The sequence below is a fragment of the Saccopteryx bilineata genome, chromosome 5, assembly GCF_036850765.1.
Source record: "Saccopteryx bilineata isolate mSacBil1 chromosome 5, mSacBil1_pri_phased_curated, whole genome shotgun sequence".
Lineage (NCBI taxonomy): Eukaryota > Metazoa > Chordata > Mammalia > Chiroptera > Emballonuridae > Saccopteryx > Saccopteryx bilineata.
Window position 1 is genome coordinate 44,237,047 of NC_089494.1, and position 20,700 is coordinate 44,257,746.

At 41.2% G+C, this 20,700-nt stretch overlaps 1 non-coding gene and 1 pseudogene across 1 annotated transcript; one reads left to right on the top strand and one right to left on the bottom strand.

The window, feature by feature from the left end:
• Positions 1–20,700, top strand: part of LOC136306464 (2,4-dienoyl-CoA reductase [(3E)-enoyl-CoA-producing], mitochondrial-like) — a 74,622-nt pseudogene that overhangs the window by 45,960 nt on the left and 7,962 nt on the right.
• LOC136307280 (small nucleolar RNA SNORA48) lies at positions 10,242–10,385 on the bottom strand. Its single transcript, XR_010725937.1, has one exon. It is a non-coding gene; the product is annotated as a small nucleolar RNA SNORA48 (small nucleolar RNA).

Sequence of the window (20,700 nt, forward strand, 5' to 3'; positions counted from 1 at the left end):
TTTCTTCTAAACATAAAGATCAGCCTCCCAGTTATTGCTTTACAAAGCAGAGATAGGCTGTGTGACTGATTAAACACGAATAAAGAACAGAAGCTATGAACCTGGAGCTACTGTCTCTAAATACATGCAACCAAAAGCTACAGGATATCTTTAATATACCTGCCCTCATTTCACATGTTCTGCTGCGTATGGCTTGCACCACAAAACACAAAGAGCCCAGCAATACAAGAATCCCAGCAAATGTGCAGACAGCATTTCCCAGCAGGGGCCTCAGCCTCTCACAGCGTGGGGCTCTGCCTCTCAGTGATGTGAAAAGCCTGTCACAGGCTGACTTTCCAGCTGATGCTGCAGCCTTCTTACATTCTGGATAAGCAGTTTCTATACTGTTATTTTTCTCACATGAATTTCACAAATAGTTCGTATGAATCTGGCACCACCTAGCCATCTAAAGTTTCTGAAGAAGTGACATTTCTATCCCTGGAAATATAAAGTAAATTCTTAAACATATTTGAGGATTCTGCTTAAAATATAATGTTATATTCTAGTTGCATTATATCTATTGACAATCATGACCTTGTTTCTCTTTATTCATTCTAGATTATTTAACGTACAAAAAAAATGTACCAGAATTTCTAGAAAACTATAAATCATTACTTACATCCACCCATTCTTATCTTATATCATTAAGGATTTATTATGTGCTCAGTTTCTTGAATTCTACACTAGAACTTATTCTTTATTTCTTTCCACTCCATCATTTTTCTTTCCTTTTCATTCCCTCTCTCCTGTCTTTTCTTCTTATTGTGCACAGACTTTTGTTAGGCCCTGGATTAATGTTATGTACATAAATATGTATGTGTTTTTGATGATAGAGTTAAATTAATCTGTTATAGATACACTGACTTGACCCAAAGTTTTGCTTGCTGAGGGATTTAGGATGTTTTTGTATACCATGAGGAATGGTGGTACAGGAAGCCAGGAGTCTGTTTACAGCAGTGGGGGTGGAAAGAAAAGAATTTCTTTAAAAAGAACTCATTCTAAGGGAAGAGAGAGTCAAGACACACATTTTAGTTGTAGAGGTGAGGGTGGTGAGTCCTAGACAAAGAACTATAATAAAAGAGTGAGAAAGCCAAGTGATGTCACCATCATAGCTGAGTAGGAGACCCCAGCCTCAGTTCCTCCACAAAGATCAGCAATTAAGCAGCTATCCACAAACAAAAATAGCTCTGAGAGGGCTGGAGAGTCCACTTAAGAAACCTTGGCCTGCCTGACCAGGCGGTGGTGCAGTGAATAGAGCGTCGGACTGGGATGTGGAGGGACCCAGATTCGAGACTCTGAGGTTGCCAGCTTGAGCACAGGCTCATCTGGTTTGAGCAAAGCTCACCAGCTTAGACCCAAGGTCGCTGGCTCGAGCAAGGGATCACTCAGTCTCCTGAAGGTCTGAGGTCCAGGCACATATGAGAAAGCAATCAATGGACAACTAAGGTGTAGCAATGCTCAATGAGAAACTAATGATGGATGCTTCTCATCTCTCCGTTCCTGTCTGTCTGTTTCTGTTTATCCCTCTCTCTGACTCTCTCTCTGTCTTTGTAAAAAAAAAACAAAAACCAAGAAACCTTGGCCTGGCCTGTGGTGGCACAGTGGATAGAGTGCCAAATCAGAGCTCTGAGGTCACTGGTTTGAAACTCTGGGCTTGCCTTGTCAAGGCACATACAAAAAGCAACCAATGAACAGCTAGAGTGAAGCAACTACTTCTTTTTCTCCCCTTCTCCCGCTCCTCTCTCTGTGAAATCAATAAACAAAATTATAAAAGAGAGAGAAAGAGAGAGAGAGAGAGAGAGAGAAAGAAAGAAAGAAAGAAAGAAAGAAAGAAAGAAAGAAAGAAAGAAAGAAAGAAACTTTAGCAACACAGTGACACAAAGTCTTCTAAAAAATAACTGAACAAAAGAGGAAGAAGAACAGCTTTGTTTTCCCTGCATCATCCCGGCCTCCAGGCTGACAAAGCACAGCACCAAGATGTACCCCTTGGCTCAAAAGAATTCCCCTTAACGGGAGAGGGAGAGCGGAGTGAGTGACCAGCTTCTCCAGCCTTTCATGACACTTCACAAAGTACCCTCTTTGGTTTCATCCTATCCAGAGACCAACCAAGCTGAGACATCTAGAGGCAGCTAGGAACAAAGGAGGTCAGTGTTAGACATGCAGAGGGGGTGACGACAGTGCCCAGAGTCCTACCCAGCGGAGGACCCGGCAGCTCCCACTGCTGGAGAAACCAAGGGCCAGCACAGCTGCCACAGGCCCCTCCACGTCTCACCACTGAGGTTTCCCTCCCAGGTGTTCTCGTTTGCAGGCACCAGCTCCCTTCTGACCCTGCCTTCTCCTCATCCCTACCGCAGCTAGTTCATGCTAGCATCCAGCCCCAGCCTCTGCTGCTCTGGGAACGCAAGATGTCAGCCTAGACCCCGGCAGCTGACCTCCACTGTTACATGTCAATTCAGCCGTGTTCCTGAAAAATCACAGCCTGACTCCCTAACCAGCCTTTAGTGTCATGCACATGCCCATGGGGAGACTCTGAAGCCACAGGAGCCCACACTGACCACCAGGGATACAGAAGCTGGTTGTGGGCCCCAACCTGGCCTGGTCCCCTCTCACTGGCCCGCACTGCTGGCTCACTGGCAGCTAGCCCCTCCAGCTGGGCACCTGTGTGCTCCTGGCTCAAGTCCCATTCCTGACTTTGCTGCCATGTACACACACGTGGGGAGAGCCTGCAGCCAGAGAACTGCACTCCAGCAGCTGGCCCCTACAGTTGCTAGTATGCTCTCACAATTGATCCTGGCTCCTGCTACTGGCCCTCGTCCCACCACTACATGTGTGTCTGACACAATGTTATGTGTCAATTACATCTCAATACAGCGGTGGTGGAGAGAAAAGTGAGAAATGTTAAAAGAGATGGAAGTTCAGGAAAGCAGAGTGGTTGGCATAGAAGCCACCAACCTTCACAGCATCAAAATAGTACCCTCCATATATATTATATATGCTCTCACAGCCTTGGCTGCCCTGAGCCCAGACTTAAATGGTCCTAGCTAACTACTACCACCAATGGCTATCTCTAATAGGAGGCAGTACTAGGTACTAAAGCAATGGAGCCACCAACAAAGAAAACTGACCATCGTTGATAACTCCTTAGAAGCATTGACATTTTGGACTCCAGCACAACAGGAACTATCACCTCACCCAAGGTCTAGAAGAAATTGTCTCCTAAGTACTCATTATCAGGAACTGAGAAAGGCCAAACTGTGCCTGTATTACAAATCATTATTATCCCAGCATCTAACACAATACCTGATACATAGTAGATATGCATTGAATATTTATAGACCAAATAAGGATAGATGAATGAATGAATGAACAAACTAGAAAATATCTACTTCACTGAATATACATTTTTCAACTATGGAAATAAACTCCAAAGGTTATCTTTAAAAAATGTATGAAGGTGATGCTTATGAACAATTAAAACTTCAATCAAGGTGACTGAGAGTGGGCTCATGGAGCGGAGTTGGCATTTAATGAAGGGTAGAATTCTAATCAAGTATATGAGACTTATGTTTGGAATAAAATCCACATGAATAGAAGATGATCAGGCAAATAAGGAGGCAAAAACTGCATCTTGGGAGAAGAAAATGTTTACAAAGAACTACGCTGGTGTAATCTAGAAAGGAAATCTGACTGAACACTAAAATTTTGAATTTCTTCCCTAGAAATACTTTGAGCTGTTGATGTAGGCCATGGCTTCAGGCTCCTTCCTGAACCAGTTACTGGGGCAAGGGGATATGATTATCTTGATTAGCTTAAGCCAAGCAGAGCCCTTCTCTGGAGCAAGAGGTGGTCAGTCCCACCAAGAACATGGCCACCCCCTAATGAGAGAGAGGTGAAATGGATGCCAGAGAAACAACCAAAGTTATAGCTATGTCCTGTCTATTTTGAACACAGAGAAAAAGGAAAATTCTGGATAGTCAAGCGTCCAGACAGCAGAAGATTCACTTCACTCGTTATATATATTAACCAGTTTGAATGACATAGTTCAAAAGTGTATTCTTTTTATCTCCGACTTTTAACAGAAATACAATGAACATTATTGAACCATTTAATGATGATTTGAGGTCATGATGATGTAAATTTATTATTGTATCAATTACAATACAATTGCTGACCCCTGGAGTTATTCAGCTGTGCATGGTTGTAGCCCATTAAATGACTCCAGAGCGCTATGCACTTTAACAAATTGTGTCTACTTTTTATGACTTCTCTTTCTCTTCCCTTTCTCTAAATTGCTACTTCTAATCTACAGTGAAATTGAGAACAACATAATGAAGCTTCTAAAATTGTGTATAAATTAAAAGTAAAAATGAAATTGCCTAAGGAGGAAACATGCCAAAATGCAAACTGTGTTTGCCTCTGAGTAGGGACATTAACTTGGTTTTATTTATTTTTTTGTTTCCTCATTATTTTTTTCTATAATGATTGAGTGACTTTTCTGATCTCTCTCACATACATTTATAAACCACTCACACATATGCCACACACACACACACACACACACACACACACACACAATTAAACAAAGAAAAGAGGATTTGGGTGGTGCCTAGAATTCTCCAAGTAGAAAAACGTCCTGGTTATTAATTCTCACAGCTAGTGATAGTGCTTCTAGCACATCGAAAGTCTTGTTGCTGATTTCCTGCTGCCTGGTGTGTTCTGAGTCAGGGAGTGAACTCACTTGAAGAGAAGAGTGATGTGTTCTCAGTCAGGGAGTGAACACACTTGAGGAGAAGAGATCATAAGAAAGTCTGAATGTACCAGGGAAAGTCAGCTGCCTGCTTATTAGGAAACCTTGACCTGGTAGGTCAACACCAGGCAGAGACTGGTTCTCAGCCTTACAGATGGGGAAATCCAATTTTGCCTGTGCCACAGGGTTGGACAGATCATTATGATAATGACTCAACACAGTAGAAACTTATAAGTGACATGTGCTTCTTACCCAGAATACTAATTTAATGAAGACAATTAAAAGGGATTTGCTACTCACAAGGAACTTTTATTCCAGCATAGAAACCATATGGGGAGCCAAATTATAATTAGAAGGTTGATTTTATAAGCATAAAATTAGAACTATGATGTGGCAGAAGGTTAAAATAGTCTGGTGCATCCACCAACACATTAGGTCATATCTGCCTACCACACCAGACTGCCTAAGACCTCAGGCCAAATCAGAACATTGTTTTTTGGGCAATGTCAAATTTTGTCTTTATGCCCCACCATTTTGCTTACTTCATTACCAAAGAAACTCCTTTAGATCAGTTAATACAATCACAGGTTATAAATAAAGATTATTGTTCTTAGTCACTTTTCTTTTCCTCCTCCTCCTTCTCCTTCTTCTTGTTCTTGTTCTTCTTGTTCTTCTTCTTCTTCTTCTTCTTCTTCTTCTTCCTCTTCTTCTTCTTCTTCTTCTTCTTCTTCTTCTTCTCCTCCTCCTCCTCCTCCTCCTCCTCCTCCTCCTCCTCCTCCTTCTTCTTCTTCTTCTTCTTCTTCTTCTTCTTCTTCTTCTTCTTCTTCTTCCAAGTGAGAGGAAGGGAGATAGAGAGACAGACTCCCACATCTGCCCACACCAGGATCTACCTGACAACCCCTGTCTGGAGCCGATGCTCTTCCCATCTGGGGCCATGCTCACAATTGAGTTATTTTTAGTACCTGAGGCAGAGGCTCCACGGAGCCATCCTCAGCACCCAGGGAAAATGCTCTTGAACCAATCCAGCCATGGCTGCAGAAGGGGAAGAGAGAGAGAGAAGGAGGAGGGGAGGGGGAGGTATGGAGAAGCAGATGGTTGCTTCTCCTGTGTGCCTTGACTGGGAATTGAACCCAGGACATCCACACACCAGGCCATTGATGTATCACTGAACCAGGGCCAAAGTTACTTTTCTCATTCCTTCTTAAAGGTTTAGCTCTGGGAGAGCAGTTTTCAAGTTTCATGACCACATCCTGATTACCTCCCACTCTACATACTACATTTAAGTTCTATTACAGCTAAAATCCAAACAGAAAAGAGTTTAAATAACATAAAAGCAAACTCATTATCTTTTCCACAGTTCGTCTACCAAGCCAAACCAGTTCTTCGAATTGACTTTTTTTTTTAATTAAAATGCTCATTTAAAAGATTAATATGCTCATCTTTGACTCTTCTCTCTATCTTACCCCTTATTCTTGGGGCTGTCAAGTCTTGTTACATCTCCTCAATGTGTCTTTCATCTATCATTTTCTTCACACTACTACTGCCCCACTTTTTTTTTTTTTTAGATTTATTAAATACTTTTTATTTTTAGGTGTTTTTTTCTATTGATTTTAATTTACTGTGTTTGCACAATTCTAGTGTCTCACAGAATACATCCCCCCACTCCCGTGTTCCCCTCAACATTCCCCTTGCACCCCTCCCCCTAATGCCCTCCTCCCTTCGCTCCAGGATTTGCTTTTCTGCTCTCTATAACGTTGTGTTATGTGTATATAATTTCACCAATCTCTTTCCCTTCTCCAGTCCCATCCTATCATTCCCTTTCCCTTCTGTCCAATTCCCCTCTGGTCCCTTTGATCCCACCTCTGCCTCTATTCCATTCCTCAGTTCACATTGTTCATTAGATTCCTCAAATGAGTAAGGTCATATGATATTTTTTTTTCTCTGCCTGGCTTATTTCACTTAACATAATAGTTTCCAGGCCTATTCATGTTGTTGCAAAAGGTAAGATTTTCTTCTTTTCCGTGACCACATAGTATTCCATTGTGTATATGTACCATAGCATTTCAATCCACTTGCCCACTGACGGACACTTGGGCTGTTTCCAGATCTTGGCTATTGGGAACAATGCTGCCATAAACATGGGGGTGCATTTCTTCTTTTGAATCAGTTATTTGGTGTTCTTAGGATATATTCCTAAATGTGGGAAGGCTGGGTCAAAAGGCAGTTCCATTTTTAATTTTTTTGAGGAATTTCCATACTGTTTTCCACAGTGGCTGCACCAGTCTGCATTCCCACCAGCAGTGCAGGAGGGTTCCCTTTTCTCCACATCCTCGCCAGCACTTATTTTGTGTTGTTTTGTTAATGAGCACCATTCTGACTGGTGTGAGATGATATCTCATTGTGGTTTTAATTTGCATTTCTCTAATGATTAGTGATGTTGAGCATTTTTTCATCTGCCTATTGGCCATCTGAATGCCCTCTTTGGAGAAGTGTCTATTCATCTTTTTTGTCCATTTTTTGATTGGATTGTTTGTCTTGCTGGTGTTGAGTTTTACAAGTTCTTTATAAATTTTGGTAATTAACCCCTTATCAGATGTATTGTTCTCCCATTGTGTGGTTTGTCTTTTTATTTTGCTCATATTGTCTTTAGCTGTGCAAAAGCTTTTTAGTTTGATATAGTCCCATTTGTTCATTCTGTCCTTTATTTCACTTGCCCGTGAAGATAAATCAGCAAATATATTGCTGCAAGAGATGTCATAGAGCTTACTGCCTATGTTTTCTTCTAAGATGCTTTTGGTTTCCCGACTTATATTTAAGTTTTCTATCCATTTTGAGTTTATTTTTGTGAATGGTGTAAGTTGGTGGTCTATTTTCATTTCCCCGATGAATTTAGATGCTAAAATCCTCAACAAAATATTAGCAAACCAGATCCAGCAATACATGAAAATATCATACATCATGATCAAATGGAATTTATTCTGGGGAGGAAAGGCTGGTACACAATTCACAAATCAATCAATGTGATTCATCATACAAACAAAAGGAAGGAGAAAAATCACATGATAATATCAATAGATGCAGAAAAAATATTTGATAAAATCCAGCACCCATTTATGATCGAAACTCTCAACAAAGTGGGAATACAGGGAACATACCTCAACATGATAAAGGCCATCTATGACAAACCCACAGCCAAATCATACTCAATGGGCAAAAATTAAAAGCAATCTCCTTAAGATCAGGAACAGGCAGGGGTGCCCCCTTTCACCACTCTTATTCAACATAGTTCTGGAAGTCCTAGCCACAGCAATCAGGCAAGAAGAAATAAAGAGTATCCAAATTGGAAAAGAAGAAGTAAAACTATCATTATTTGCTGATGATATGATACTGTACATAGAAAACTCTAAAGTCTCAGTCAAAAAACTACTGGACCTGATAAATGAATTCAGCAAGGTGGCAGGATATAAAATTAATATTCAGAAATCAGAGACATTTTTATACACCAACAATGAATAGTCTGAAAGAGAAATTAAGAAAACAATGTCCTTCACTATTTCAACAAAATAAATAAAGTACCTAGGAGTAAATTTAACCAAGGAGGTTAAAGACTTATACTCAGAAAATTATAAAACATTGATAAAAGAAATCAAGGAAGATACAAACAAGCGGAAGCATATACCGTGTTCATGGTTAGGAGAATAAACATCATTAAAATGTCTATTTACCCAAAGCAATTTATAAATTCAATGCAATTCCTATTAAAATACCAATGACTTACTTCAAAGATATATAATAAATATTCCAAAAATTTATATGGAACCAAAAAAGAACACAAATAGCCTCAGCAATCTTGAAAAAGAAAAATAAAGTGGGTGGTATCACACTTCCTGATATCAAGTTATACTACAAAGCCATTGTACTCAAAACAGCATGGTACTGGCATAAGAACAGGCATATAGATCAATGGAACAGAACAGAGAACCCAGAAATAAACCTACACCTTTATGGACAAATGATATTTGACAAAGGAGGTAAGAGAATATAATGGAGTAAAGACAGTCTCTTTAACAAATGGTGTTGGGAAAATTGGACAGCTACTGCCCCTCTTTTTTTAAAATCTCAAACTGAATTACTACAGTAGCAGGAATTCCTTCCTTGTCTCTTCCTTAGGAATTCTTCTCACCTATTTATTATTACTTTATTAATCTTCTAGAAACTTTCTCATTCAAATATTTAAGGGTTTCTCATTACACGAAGGATAAAGTGCAAATGCCTTAAATCAGAGCTCAAAGCCTTCCCAAATTTGGCATTTATGTTCTGGTATGTCTTTGCTTTCTGTGACCCTTCAACATGGACCTTCTTTTTCAGCCTTTGTATACTCCCTGTGGAAAAAAATAAAAAATAAATAAATATATATATATATATATATATATACACAAACAATGTTTATGTTTTGTAATGTACATCTATAGGAAATAATTCTTAGAAATGAACACCAATAGGTACAGCTTGCAGATTTTCATTTTTAGCTTCTTTAAAAAAATTTTTTCACAAACACTAACATACATTCATAGAACTATGACTAGTTACCAAGTAATAAACAGGTATCCATGGTTCCAGTCATGCTTTCCAAAAAATCTAAATTTGTCCAGTGTAGGTTCTAAACCAATGACAACATCAGACAGGCATCACATAACTCATATTGACTTGTGACTTAACATCATTCAGAATATCCTAAACATAAATGTCTCTGACGTTTAATGTAATAGAAACTCTGCTTATTTCTCATGCAAGATATGACATGTGGTCACCTTTTAATAAGAACTCAAAACAAAGTGATTTGAACAATAGAGAAAACATACTAACTCATATAACTCAAAAGTCCAGACATGTCTACACCTAAATGGTCAAACATGGCCATAGGGACACTTCTCCATATCTCAGCTCTGCATTTTCCCATGCTTCACTCCCCAGCAGACTCTTTCCACATAGGAGCAAAGATAGTCACCAACAGCTCCAGGCTTAGCCACTTCAGCAGAAGGATGATGTCACTTTCCCTATAATACCATAAACATCCTAGAGTGAGTTCACATTAGCCCAGCTTAAGTTATATGCCCATTACTGAACCAGTCACTATGGTGGGGGATTACCTAGGACTGTCTGATATACTGTCTCATCCTGCCTTCTGCAGATGCCAGAGCATTGAACTACATAGACCAAGAATACAAGGAATGTGGTCCTCCCAAAGAAAATCAAGGTTCCGTTATCAGAAAAAGGAAGAGCAAATGCAAAACAAAAAAGGCAGATTCTTAAGTTCCTAAATATGCTTATTATCTCTCACTAGATATGAGTCCCACAGCTTTATAATCACAATTTAATGTGAATTTTATCAATGTATATCAGTTTTTTTTGTTTGTTTGGTTTTTTTGTTTTTTGTTTTTTTGTTGTTGTTTTTTTATGTGCCCTAGGCATGAAACAGCTCTGGCTACCAAAACAGGCATCAAGCTAGGATGAACTAGGGCTGAACACCTGCTTTGCCCCTGACTGATATATGAACAGCACCACCAATCAGGTGCTTCCTTGCCCATTGCCAGGGGCTTTCAGTAGTTTTAATATACATACCTCTAACCCGGCAATTTTGTTTCTAAGGATAATACTTATACTAGGAAGTGATATTCAATGTCCTCAACACAAAGCACATTGCAGATATTATTTCATTTATTACAGAACTCTAGGATAAAGTGCTATCATCTTCATTTTGAGCTAAAAAAAAATCGAGCTTAGAGAAAGGTTAAGTGATTTAAACCAGTGGTCCCCAACCTTTTTTGGGCCACGGACCAGTTTAACGTCAGAAAATATTTTCACGGACCGGCCTTTAGGGTGGGATGGATAAATGTATCATGTGACTGAGACAAGCATCAAGAGTGAGTCTTAGACAGATGTAACAGAGGGAATCTGGTCATTTTTTCAAAATAAAACATCGTTCAGACTTAAATATAAATAAAACGGAAATAATATAAGTTATTTATTCTTTCTGTGCAGACCAGTACCAAATGGCCCACAGACCGGTACCAGTCCATGGCCCGGGGGGTTGGGGACCACTGATTTAAACAATACTGCACGGCTAATAAGAACTAAAGTTTTAATTACTCAATCGTCCTTGTGGCAGATAGCCTGATGAATTTATTCTAACAAAAATGTATGACAGGTGAGAAAAGCTGTACATCCCAGAATGTTATTTATAAAATTTGTCCACAGAACTCAAGTGTGAAATAAAGTATCAATAAATCGCGTCGGCCTAGCGTGCGGAGGACCCGGGTTCGATTCCCGGCCAGGGCACACAGGAGAAGCGCCTATTTGCTTCTCCACCCCTCCGCCGCGCTTTCCTCTCTGTCTCTCTCTTTCCCTCCCGCAGCCAAGGCTCCATTGGAGCAAAGATGGCCCGGGCGCTGGGGATGGCTCTGTGGCCTCTGCCTCAGGCGCTAGAGTGGCTCTGGTCGCAACATGGCGACGCCCAGGATGGGCAGAGCATCGCCCCCTGGTGGGCAGAGCATCGCCCCTGGTGGGCGTGCCGGGTGGATCCCGGTCGGGCGCATGCGGGAGTCTGTCTGACTGTCTCTCCCTGTTTCCAGCTTCAGAAAAGTCAAAAAAAAAAAAGTATCAATAAATTATGTCAAGCTACATGTCCCCTCATTATCAGTAAACATATATACTAAGTTCCTAATTTATAAAATAACAAAAGATTAATGACTTTTTTCATAAGGCTGTGAAATTATAAGTTTGTTTAAACCAGCTGCCTGAACTATAAAAGCATCTGCATTCAAGGTTAAGCAAATGCAATAAGGCCTCGTGCCTTGCTTCAGATCTATCACCATGATCATTCATCACTGAGGAAAAAATGGTACAGCCACTCAATATATATCTTCATATGTCACAGCTATCTACTATCAGGCCGAAGGGAGTTTCAGGATAAATTATTTAACCTTGGTGGCACTCCACACTAGAACATTCCACCAGACGGGGAAGAGAGTGGCCTTGGAGCCCACAGCACTGCGGGTTTGAACCACTGCACCCAAGAAGGTTCAGTTAGCAGTCAGACAGAGACTGTCACTCTGCTTACTCCCCAGATCAGGGCAAAAGAGGGGACAGAGCAGCAATGGCCCTGAAGCTAATCAAGAGAGAGCTTAGGCAATGTGTAAGGACAGCTGGAAAAGCAGCCATATTGGCCTAGGTTTCTGACATGCTGTCTGAGCTGGGTGACAGAAGGCAAAAAATTCAACTGTATATACCATTAATTTATTATTGATGAGTACTAGTGATGAGTACTAATTCATTAAGATGAGTATTAATGTAAACAACATCAACTTTTTACTGAACCTCAGATTTTGGTATTTTTTCCTTTTTCTTAACCTCTTGTAGTACACAGGAAGATAAATTGGTTTATAATCAGTCTCATTTTTTTTTATCATGCCTCCATTTCTCATTATCCTCAGAAATGTAGCCTTGGCACATATAGCCCTAAAACACTCCTAAAAAAGACGATGAAGGAGAAGTTCATTTGCGCAAGAGTAATGATTTAGTCCTGTGAACTTTTAATTTGCATAATCCTCCTTCTTTTTCCCTCTTTGTAAAGGTCTTTGATTTTTTTTTTTTCTCCAAATGATGTGGGTTGGGAAAAAGAATTAAGCAAGCATCAAAGTTCTAGCTCCTGTGTTCTCAGCTATTACATTAATCTTTAAGATTTTCTCTCTCATTTATTAAAAATCAGTGACTCATCCAACTCTACACATAAATCCACATCAAAGTTAATTAGAATCTTGGCAGTCTAAAGTTTGTCTCTTCCTTTATTAATTTCTAGAAGCTTAAAGCAAGGTTCTGTGTGTGATTGTGGAAGAAAGAAAAAGAGAAGCCAGTAGATATGACCTGTCTGTGATTAGCAGGCAGTGTTCGAATGGCAGCATTCAGAATTGGGCCCAAGCCTGCTTGATGCGTAGAAGGGGCCGGCCTCTAAGTGGCCCAGCTAATGGTCACATTAGCTCCTCCAGAATTGAGGTAAACCTCAACCCCAATCTGAAAGAGAGAGAGTGAAGGGAAGAAGTAAACATTTGAGAAGAGAGACCTGCTTGCTGACTTTCTTTTCTTGTCCATAATCAGAAAATGCAACCAATGATGCTTGTCAATTGACATTCCTTTTTTCTTGTCAAGTTTTCTTGTTTGTTTGTTTTTTGTAAATACAATGTAGCTTTGTAAAACTTCTACTGGAAGCAGAAGTTAATAGGGGGGCAAGATGGAAATTATATAGCATGACATTTTACATTTGGTTTTCTCAAAATGAACCTTTCTCAAATGGACACACAATGCAGGGTATATGAGGAGAACAGGGTATTCGATATAGAATATACTTAATTGTGAGAAACTGACAGCAACAGCTCCAGGATTTTATTGCGTATTGATTTTGCTTTAGGAGTTTTCTGTGGAAATCACATAAAACAAACTGAGAAAACTGATTTTCTTCCCAAACTGTTCTTAAAAAGTGTTGGAGATTTTTCTAGTGTACTCCCTTATTTAAAAAAAAAAAATTAGTTGCATTATTAACATTCTGGAGTCTAAAGAAAATAGAACAGGAAAGCCAAGAAACTCATGCATATGCCCCACAGCAAGAGGCTTGAATCCCCAACAGAAAAGACAAGTTAGAGTTTTAGAGCATAATGAATTTATGTTGTATTAATACATCCAAAACTATAATTTTATAGAGTCACAGAATTCTATACCATGTAAGGAGATGATCTGAAGTCCTGGAAAAAGTTAAAAGCAAACTGCTAATACTGCGTTAAAGCCCACACTGAAGGGCTGAGTGTGGGCACACCAGCTCCCTGAGAACTGTTCCTCACACCTGAGAGTTCGCGGAGCCCCCACCAGCCACGGGCCACCACTTCTCTCTGTGTGCACCTGCGCCCCTGCTCACCTCTGAGCCCAGCAGTGAACTTTCTGTCAGTTGGCAACCCCTGAATCATTCCTCTGGTGAGTCCTGAGATTCAGGTGGGTGGAGAACAGACCAGCTCCCTGATCTTTGACCCTAGTACTATTTGACCTTACGCCAGAGAAATCTCAGGTGACATGCTGGCACTTGAAAGTGGCCTGTGGCTTAGCTCATCAGCATTTTCCCCTGGTTTCCGCAGCTCTCACCTTCCCAGGACCCAGCCAGCACTGTAGGATCAAGGACACATTCTGGGAACAGTCACTGCATTGTATTCAGAGCTTCCTCCTGCCCTGATGACTAAGGCTTTGCTGTGGGTCAGGTTCCACATGCTCAGATCCTTTCCTCCCAGGACATTTCTCACCCTCTCCTACCACATTCCCCCTAAAACACAACTATCAGGCATTCTCACCAGCTCACTGAGGGAGGCCAGTGCTCCCAGAGCCCCAGCAGTGTGAGCAGTGTGGGCCAGCTTGAGTTCACTTCCCAGGAGGCTCTTTTGCCTTCAGTCGCCAAGAAATCTAGGCAAGCTGAAATCACAGAAGTATGGATAATTAATTCCAAGGAAGAGTCCGGAAAAAGAACAGGGAAGATAATGGGCAGAATCGAGAGCATTTCAGTCCCACTGAGCAGAAACCCCAAGATTGCTTTGGATCAATGGGTGATTTTTGTTTTTGTTTTTTTTGTTTGTTTGTTTTTTTGTATTTTTCTGAAGCTGGAAACTGGGAGGCAGTCAGAAAGACTTCCGCATGCGCCCGACCGGGATCCACCGGCACGCCCACCAGGGGGGCAATGCTCTGCCCATCCGGGGGGTCGCTCTGTTGTGACCAGAGCCACTCTAGCGCCTGGGGCAGAGCCAAGGAGCCATCCCCAGCGCCCGGGCCATCTTTGCTCCAATGGAGCCTCGGCTGCGGGAGGGGAAGAGAGAGTCAGAGAGGAAGGAGAGGTGGAGGGGTGGAGAAGCAGATGGACGCTTCTCCTGTGTGCCCTGGCCGGTAATCGAACCCAGGACTCCTGCATGCCAGGCCGACGTTCTACCACTGAGCCAACCGGCCAGGGCCTTGGATCAGTGGGTGCTTTGTGCTATTACATAGCATGGCTAAAATGTAGGATGAGGGTGGACTCCAATGGCTGCAAGATGACAAAGCAATTTATATTATTCATATTGTCACGTTAGACCAGGTAAGACCAGACTGACACTTTGCAATTTACATGGCCAAGTTCAGGTCCTTGTGGCAACTTTATCACATTTCTAGTTATTACTGTCTGGTCCCTTTGAGATATGATGAAAGGGCTGTTTTCCAGCAGCTCCTGAAGCTTCTTTCCCCAGATGCTACTTTTTTTTTTTTTTTTTTTTACAGAGACAGAGAGAGTCAGAGAGAGGGACAGACAGACAGGAACAAAGAGAGATGAGAAGCATCAATCATCTGTTTTTCGTTGCAACACCTTAGTTGTTCATTGATTGCTTTCTCATATGTGCCTTGACCATGGGCCTTCGGTAGACCAAGTAACCCTTTGCTCAAGCCAGCAACCTTGGGCTCAAGCTGGTGAGCTTTGCTCAAACCAGATGAGCCCGCGCTCAAGCTGGCGACCTCAGGGCCTCGAACCTGGGTCCTCTGCATCCCAGTCCCACGCTCTATCCACTGCGCCACCGCCTGGTCAGGCCCCAAATGATACTTTTAAACTTCATCTTCACTTTACAACGCTCAACCCACCCTGCTCTTATGCAGCTACTGTTTTGTACAAGACAAAATGATGAACATTGAATTTTGACACACCCAATGTGCAACACTGATTCAACACATTCAATTGAGACTTTTGTTTTGATTCAATACGTGTAATAGAAATCATAAAGAGGAGTCATGTTTTATGCAGCAATAAGAATCTGAAGCCAGAATATTGAATAAAATCCTGTAATGCCCAAATTTATTGAAAATTTCCTTAACTAATTTAGAATGCATATTTAGTATATGCAGCCCTATACAGTACTATATATCACTTTCCAATGATTCCACTTAGTATAACAGACATGAGAAATATAATATTAAAATGTTTTTTAAGTTCATAGGAAAAGAATGAGACAAAGAAAAAAAGAAAAAGAGTGAGAAGTTGGTATTTCTCATTGAGCTCTGGAGAAGTAGCTGGTTTACAGTTAAAGTGCATGTTCTATTTAAAAAAAAGATGGCCTGGCCAGATAGCTCGGTTGATTGGAGCATTGTCTGGAAGTGCAGAGGTTGCCAGTTCAATTCCTGGTCAGGGCACATACAGGAACAATTTGATGTTCCTGTCTCTCTTTCTTCTCGCTTCCTCTCTCGCTGAAATGAATAAATAAAAATTTAAAGCAAAATAAAACAAAACATGCCCTTAAGGGATAATATCCCATAGAGCAGCAGATGCTCCCGTCTGAGAATCACACAAGAACTCAGACTACCCAAGGGTCCCCAGTTGTTGGTGTCATGGAGGATACACTTGGAAAACAGATATTTTTGTCTTTTTCTCACTTCTATTTTTTTTATTTTGTTTTGTTTTGTGGTCTGTTTGTTTGCTAAGCCAAGTACTTTTAGTTGCCTTCCCATAAATTAAATGTGTATGAAATGCAACTCCACTGTACAGGGGGAAAAAAATACATCACGTTGATTACCTAGCAATGTGCCCTTATTTGTTGACTTGATCTAAATGTAAAGTCTGACTCTTTTTTACCAGGCGATTGAATCTGAATCCTTCTGTTGCCACTACTACAAACAGATGTTCATATATGCACATATATATGCATGCTTGTGTCACACAAGCACAGGCACACACGCAACATTCCGCCACCACCGAGAGGCAGGCAATGAAAACCTCCCCCTAAATCTCCAGTCCAAGTTCAATCAACTTCCTCCCACTAGCTGTTAAACTCTTTGGCACCTGACCCTCACCATGTGACAAGATGTCTGACCTACTCCCCTGTGCTCCTGTGGGTACTACATGGTGATCACAGTGCCTGTTTGTCTGTGAGCTCCTCCGGGGCCTCATCAATGCTGTGCACTGCACACTCTGCTGTCCATGCTTTGCCAGCATGTTTGAAGTCACCGCCTTTCTGCCCCTGGCACTGCTAGCAGAGCCTCTATTATTGCTGTATTTGCTGAGACAACCAACGCTACTGCTGCCTCTTCCTTAGAGAATCATGAAACAGGCAAACAGGACACTCTTAGGTACTCGTCAGCTCCCTCGGGAGTCCAAGGACTGACTTCCTGGGTTATATGGAATCTTGATAATACTAGATCAGGAGTACAGAAGGGGTCCTCATCAGCCATTGGTCATCTTTCAGGTTGGCTGACAATGGGGAAATTAACATGGAATAATAGCAAACACTTACATAACACATAGAATATTCTAGGCACTGTTTTAAGTGCTTGATACACATAAACTCATTCAAGGCAGTTTTTGGTCCCTCTCAATGCTAAGAACATGTTTATGCCTATATTGGCCTGTCAGCCCCAGCCCCGAACATTCTAATAGAAGGGAAATCTCTTTCCCTCCCATAATCAGCCAGAGTGACAGTTCTGTCTTCCCAGTCAGGGCATATTCAGATTGCATAAGGTTGACACCTGGCTTCTTCTAAATTCTGAGCAGTCCAAATTACTAGATTATAGTAGAAAGCTTAAACTTCCTAGGAACACAAAATGTGTTAACTCATATTTTAACATTTTTTATGATAAAAATGAGTAAGGAATGTTAATATATACATGCATACATATGCATTTATGTTCATCTCATATGCATGAGATAAACATATCTCTCATTTATAGCTCTCATATACAAATAAATATATACATATCATATATAAAAGATAAATATATATAAAAAGTACAGAGAAGAGTACAATAAACGCTTACATATTAGTCTTCAACAATTACCAACATGTGAATAATTACTTCAATAGGTGTGCCAGTTATTAGTTTAACACTCCTCAGCTCCAAACCCACCTTTCTTTATTTCAAAGTGTGATGCTGGAGCCAGACCACATAAAGATTTCTCTTTTGCCAGCTGGCAAGATGTTAAACTTTTTCACTAGATTACACCAAAGGGACATTGGAAGAGGGAGGGGCATGTGTGTCAGGGTCCACTGTGCTCTTTTGCTTGTTCTTGTAGCTGAAGGCAGCTACAGCTCAGGAGCCACACGGTGGCACTCACTTCCCAGAGAGCAACTCCCAAAAAGATGGCCTCCCAGTGAGTCCTGCTGGCATCTCAGCCAGCTTCCTAGGGAGTTTTACAGCTGCAGTTGATCTCTTCCCATTGAGTTGGATGGCCACTCTTCGCCTGCACCACACCTCAGTGAACTTCTCTGCCATCCAGTGGACCCAAGAACTCAACATCTCCAAAGAGATCTCATCATGGGGTGGGGAGTGGTTAGGAAAAGGCCATTCTTTTGTTGGCTGTTCGGTCTCAACCCTGGAAGTCATTAGTGGCTGTTCCTTACAACTCCTTTTTCTCTGTTCTTTAGTGTTTCCTTTATCCCTTTGTAGGTAGTTTCCTAAAAAAATTATAATTTTTTTTAAATTTTCTGTTCATAGTACTGTATGGGTTTTTTTCTGACAACATCAGCTGATATGGAATGTAAAAAAATAAGACAACATAGCAACAAAACCATATAACACATTAAAAAATTAATTTCTTAATATCATTAATATCTAATCACTTCATATTTCCTCAGAGGTCTAATGGTTTTTATCCAGTTCTTTTCCAATCAAAATTCAAAGTCTACATGTTGCATTCAATTGATATTTCTCCTAATTGTTTTTTCCCACAACCACCTAGCCTCCTCCCTTGTTTTTATTTTTTTGTTCTTGTTTATTTTTGTTTTTTTGGTTTTTGGTTTTTTGTTTTTTGTTTTGTATTTTTCCAAAGTCAGAATCAGGGAGGCAGTCACACAGACTCCCACATGCGCCTAACCGGGATCCACCCAGCATGCCCACCAGGGGGCAATACTCTGCCCTTCTGGGACCTTGCTGTTGCTCCGTTGTGGCCGAAGCCATTCTAGTGCCTGAGGCAGAGGTCATGGAGCTGTCCTCAGCATCCAGGCTAACTTTGCTCCAATGCAGCCTTGGCTGCGGGAGGGGAAGAGAGAGATAGAGAGAGAGAGAAATGAGAGAAAGGGTGGAGAAGCAGATGGACACTTCTCGTGTGCCCTGACAGGGAACTGAACCCAAGACTTCCACACACTGGGCCAACGCTCTACTGCTGAGCCAACCGGCCAGCCTCCTCCCTTGTTTTTGTGATTGATTTGTTGAAGAATCGGGACCATTGGCCCTGTAATTTCCCTGGTACTGTTCAACTTGCTCCTCTGTACCTTGTACATCCTGTAACTAGCAGTTAGTTCTAGAAACCTAAATAGATTCAAGTTCAATTAAAAAAAATACTGGTGCTAGTACTTCTTGTTGTTTCATATCAGGAGGAGGATTGTCTGAGGTTTTTGTTTTTGTTTTTTGTTTGTTTTTTTAAGAGAGAAATAAAGGGAAAGAGAGAGAGAAGCATCAGCTCATTGTTCCACTTAGTTTTACCATTAATTGCTTTTATATGTGCACTGACCGGGGCTCAAGCTGGCAACCTCAGCACTCTTGGAAAGATGCTCTATCCACTGCACCACTGGCCAGGGTTGGCTGTTTGTTCATATTTTTGTGTAATTGATCAAGGGGATTCTGAATTGTCAACTAGATTTCTCAAAATGTTTATCGCCAATTCTTCCAAAATAATCTTTGAAGATGTCGCTTTTCTTTTTTCTTCTTCTTTTTCCAAGTGATAGGAGGGGAGATAGAGACAGACAGACTCTCACATGCACCCCACTGGGCTACACCCAGCAACCCTTGTCTGGGGCTGATGCTCTGCCCATCTGGTGTCATGCTCACAACTGACCTATTTTTAGCACCTGAGTCAGAAGCTCCACAAAACCATCCTCAGTGTCAGAGCCAATGCACTTGAACCAATCAAGCTATGGCTGTGGGAGGTGAAGGGAGAGAGAGAAGGGGGAGGAGTGGAGAAGCAGATAGTCGCTTCTCCTGTGTGCCCTGACTAGGAATTGAACCCAGGACATTCACACACTGGGCTGATGCTCTATCACTGAGCCAACTGGCCAAAGCCAGATGTCTCTTTTTTTAAGGAAATACACTATAGTGATATTTCCAATTCAAATTTGTAATTATATTTAGAATTTACTTAGCATCTTTGATTTTATACTTATATATCTTTTCTTTTTTTTCTCTCTCTCTTTTTTAATTTTCTTTCTTAAGCTGGAAATGGGGAGAGACAGTCAGACAGACTCCCACATGCGCCCTACCGGGATCCACCCGGCACGCCCACCAGGGGCGACGCTCTGCCCACCAGGAGGCAATGCTCTGCCCCTCCGGGGCATCGCTCTGCCGCGACCAGAGCCACTCTAGCGCCTGGGGCAGAGGCCAAGGAGCCATTCCCAGCGCCCAGGCCATCTTTGCTCCAATGGAGCCTTGGCTGCGGGAAGGGAAGAGAGAGGCAGAGAGGAAGGAGGGAGGGGTGGAGAAGCAAATGGGCGCTTCTCCTATGTACCCTGGCCGGGAATCGAACCCGGGTCCCCTGCATGCCAGGCCGACGCTCTACCGCTGAGCCAACCGACCAGGGCCTGTATATCTTTTCTTGATTCCTAATATTACTAACAAATTTTTATATTTCTTACTGAAAAAAATAGGATTTAGAATAACAATATTATTATTAGTAATATTTATTCTAAATTCATCTTTACCTTAAGAATCCATCAAGAATTCATAGAGAAATGACCATGTTTTTAAAACACTGTACTTGAAATAATTCTTCTGTGTGGTTAAGCCATCAACAGAATTTTCATTATTTCATTTTGCTTTTGCTTTAGATATGAATTTTTATCTTGATTTTATGTAGATGTGTGTATACATTTATGTGTAAAACA